The sequence below is a fragment of the Poecilia formosa genome, unplaced genomic scaffold (assembly GCF_000485575.1).
Source record: "Poecilia formosa unplaced genomic scaffold, Poecilia_formosa-5.1.2 Scaffold221, whole genome shotgun sequence".
Taxonomy (NCBI): domain Eukaryota; kingdom Metazoa; phylum Chordata; class Actinopteri; order Cyprinodontiformes; family Poeciliidae; genus Poecilia; species Poecilia formosa.
Window position 1 is genome coordinate 294,915 of NW_006800160.1, and position 4,383 is coordinate 299,297.

General features: G+C 39.4%; 1 long non-coding RNA gene across 1 annotated transcript; it reads right to left on the reverse strand.

Annotated features, from left to right (window-relative positions):
* Positions 1 to 2,688: 2,688 nt before the first annotated feature.
* On the reverse strand, positions 2,689 to 3,422 carry LOC103149283 (uncharacterized). The gene is made up of 2 exons (XR_001664268.1): positions 3,266 to 3,422; positions 2,689 to 2,941 (listed from the first exon to the last, which is right to left on the reverse strand). It is a non-coding gene; the product is annotated as an uncharacterized LOC103149283 (long non-coding RNA).
* Between the last annotated feature and the right edge of the window lie 961 nt (positions 3,423 to 4,383).

A 4,383-nucleotide genomic window follows, 5' to 3' on the forward strand; every position in this document is an offset into this window, starting at 1 on the left:
CTGCAGGAAAATATTTTCTTCCACTAAAACAAAAAAAGTCATGCCATGGACGGTTGAATTTCCTTTTTCTAATTTTAACTCCAACAATCTTTAAAATTTTATTTCCTTACGTGTTCTTCATTAGACTGTAAGAGGGACATTGTGGTTTCGATCCACCGCCTAAGAGGCATCGGGGTGCCCTGTCCGTTTTTGCCCCCAAAATAGAGATGAAATAAAATGAGATGAAATGACATGAATGAAAGACATCAATGACTGAAATGATGAAATGTATGTCAACATTTGTAAAAGCCTCGGGGGATGTTTTCCGGAGGGGACAGTGTCTGCTCTAGGGTTTATATTCTCCTTTTTGGGCTCTTTTAGAGCCCAACAGGGGGAATGTTGAGATGCTTTACCAAAGCCGAGAAAGAGTCACACGCTGTTAGACAAAGGGCCCATAGTAAAGAGTTACATTTTTGATTCTATTAGACACCAAGGTCCATTTCTCATGAGAAACAGAAACTTATCAGGCCACAGAGACATGGTGTGATTTCAGGGAGTCTCTTCAGTTCATATAATCAGCTACCCTCCTCTTTCTCCTCAGACGCTGCACAGACGTTTTTAGAAACTCTTCTCGGATGTAATGGTAAAGCGTCTCCTTTCAGCGCTGAAAGTGAATAAAATAAGTAATGTCTGATTGCTTTTCTTGGCTGATTTTATGCTCCGTGTGTCAATACAAATTATGATTCATCGATTGAGATTCTCATTCTCAACACCACACAGAAAACAACAATGAGTGTTGACGTCACAGAATTACAGAGTTTAATCCAATAGACGACAACGCATAAAATTACAACAAAAACTGCAGAACAGAGACATACATTCATTTACCTGAGACAAATGGAAAAGAAGAAGGAAGAAAGAAAAGCAAAGACGTTTTTGGAGAATTGTGAGAGCAAATCTGATTTGTTACTCCTGTGTAGAAAGTTTTATAGTAAAGGCATATTCTTGTCTTTAATTCATTCAAATAAGGCGTACCTTTGCTCATCCAACCAGAAGTTATCTCTGACCCTTCTTAAGCTTCCTGCAAGCCACAGTCTAAGGGCATCTGTCCCCATTTGTTTAAACGAAGTGAGAGCAGACTCTCCTGAACTCCTGCTGTTTTATGGCTTTTCACGGATCTGTGTGAAAAGCTGGAACTTCTCCTGATTGTTTCCCACAGTTTCCCACAGTTTCCCACAGTTCCCGCAGTTCAAAAGATCTTAGCAGACCATCTGCTGTAACTACAAGTATAGTTTTGAAATCAGAACAAGTTACTGATTTCAAAACTATTATTAGGCTATTTCAATCAAGACATGTTAAGTTTTAAAACTAGCATATTTAAATTTATTTTCTTAACAATTCCCTCTTTTAATCTCTTAAGATATTACACTCTAAATATAAATTTAAAATATACTATGAAAGCCTTCTAGTTTTATTTATTTCTCTTTAAAACTTCATTCCTAATTAACTAACCTCCTGTAATTTTCCTTTTATATTATAACTCAGTAAACTTAACATTTGAGGAAGCTGCTCCTTTAGAACTATGTTTTGTCAATCCTTTGACCCTCTTTTTATATAAGGCCTACACGAGAAATTAATCTTTCCCATCGTGTTGAACCCAAACCGTCTGTAAATTTTAGAAGCAGTTCCATAATTGCTAATTTGTAAATCTCCAATTTAGACCAATTTAATTTGAATCATCATATTTTCTTGTCACTTTGAAACCTCAAAGAATGATTAGCCTGTTTTTTACAAGAATAAAGTTAAACATGTCACTACATATCAAAAATGATTTATTTTATTCTAATCATAATTTTAAATCCCAAAATTTCAACCATTTTAATCTTTGATCCATTTATTCTTTTGAAAACCTATTCATAAAATATTATATTAAATAATGAATTACCCTTTTTATATTGTTTATTAATTATCAATACATTTTTCAGTTTTGGGGAGAAGATTGATACAACTAAGTTTTATAAATGATGTAAATATTTAGACACTTCACTGTTACGTCTCCGTCTCGATGTGAGCCGCCTGCCTTTTTTTCATCTCCACTCCACTCATGCTGTGGGGCTTCATGCCTGGATGGAGAAAACACAGTCGAAACACTCAAGTCAATCACAGGGCAAACAGAGAGCAGAAACAAATCAACAATCATGCTCCGCTTTCTCCGCTTTTAGATTACGGGCGATGTTCAATCGTCTGCAATCTGTATCTCTTAACCAAAAGCAACTTAGCGTTGTAGGGGTTGGGTTTTCTCCAGATGGACTTGTAGAAAACCACCATAAATTATAAACCTTTGCTTCCATTGGAAAGTTCAGAAGCCACTTGCTGACCTTTTTTGGTCACAGATACCTTGGATGGGCTGCGCTTAAATGAACTTTGTTGTGCTTCGGTGCAATAACTACAATTGAATTGCAATTAACATAAAACATCCTGATGATCCCCAAGACTTTTTGAGAAAATATTCTGTGGTCTGACGAGACTAAAGAGGAACATTTTAGAGGGTGTATCTTGTATTACACCTGACCTAGACCCAAACAAGCCAAAATGGAGGTGACCTTGTAAATTTCCAGATGTAAAAGCCGCTCTGATAATTATTTGTTGACTCACACATTATTTTCAATTTCAAAGAAAAAAAAGGGTGGGCCAAAATTACAGAGCCAATTTGGTTTAAAACGTTTTCTTCTTTCTTTATTCATGGTTCATTGTGGTAGTAGAGCTGGTACATTAGTGCTGGTGGTCAGCAGCGGTCCTCTGTCAGACTGCATTAACCCATCACTCTCTCCATGTGTCTGTCTCTCTCTGAGTTTTATGTTTCCACAGACGACTCGCTGGCACCGGTCGCAGGTTTCCTGTCTCCAGTTCTTGGATGAACTTTGTCATCATTCCGTCGGCCAGGACACCCTGAACGCCTCTTCTGCATAAAAACATCAGTGACATCTAGAAGAACAATTTTAATCATGAAAAAAAACCTGAACAACAAATATATCATTCTCTATACTAGTCATTTGTATTTGTATTTTTTAAGCTAAAGAAGGAACCTAATGAACAATCCATCTAGCCTTTAATATCGAAGCTGAAAACTACTTGAAATTGTTTTTTGCTCCTTTTGCTGCCCTCCAGAAGAACTTTGCTATCCCCTCCTCTTACCCCCTCCTCCTGACCCTTTCAATACACCCAAGAGCACACACACACACACACACACGCATACATACATGTGTAAAAGTGTGTGTCAGCTCACCCACAGCAGCAAGCGCCCGTTGGCCATGTCATGACTGGCAGCCACACGGTCACCTAGCAGTTTGACGGGATCGTCCTCCTGGTTGATTGGGACTTTAGTTTGTGTTTGTGTTGTTTAATCTGCTGGAGAAAGAGCAGACAGGTAAGGGGCTCAGCACGTGATGGGTGGAAGGGATGGAGGGGGTTGTTTTAAACGTGCATGGCTTTGATCACTGCCCGTAGTCCAAACCCAACCAACAGCTCGGTCTCATCGTGCTATGATTTAATTGGTTGAAGCCCGTTGGGTTGATAGAGCGTGTTATTGCATGAAGTGAATGAGTTTGCAGTCAGAGAGAAGACAACAGCTGGGTTTTTGCAGGGTATGGGGGGTGGTCTGCCCTGGGCTAATTTTATGTGCTGTGTCATGAGCCTGTACACCCCCCCCCACCCCCACCCCTTCTTTACCAACGTCCCGACCTTATTGAGGATCTAATTTTCTAACGTCTGGATCCATGTGAGTGCGGATGCAAGCAAGTATTTGGATTCTTATTGGGTGGAAATAATTCAAAACAAAGTTGTGTCATTTATAGCCTGCAGTACATACCAGTCAAATCTCACTCACAGAGCAAGTGTGTGTATGTGTGTGTTGCTGAGGGGATTCACTGCACAGCACTAGCATGTGGTTGGTGGTTGGACCGACCAGCTGACCCGCTGCACGCTAAATTGGTCTCCCATACTGAGAGCGCCTGAGAGGAGTGGGCAGCTCGTTTTTCAGCGGTTGAGGAAATGTCGCAAACTCCCTTCACACCTTTTGTTGAGCTTTGGAGATCATGATGCTTGCNGCTTAAATGAACTTTGTTGTGCTTCGGTGCAATAACTACAATTGAATTACAATTAACATAAAACATCCTGATGATCCCCAAGACTTTTTGAGAAAATATTCTGTGGTCTGACGAGACTAAAGAGGAACATTTTAGAGGGTGTATCTTGTATTACACCTGACCTAGACCCAAACAAGCCAAAATGGAGGTGACCTTGTAAATTTCCAGATGTAAAAGCCGCTCTGATAATTATTTGTTGACTCACACATTATTTTCAATTTCAAAGAAAAAAAAGGGTGGGCCAAAATTACAGAGCCAA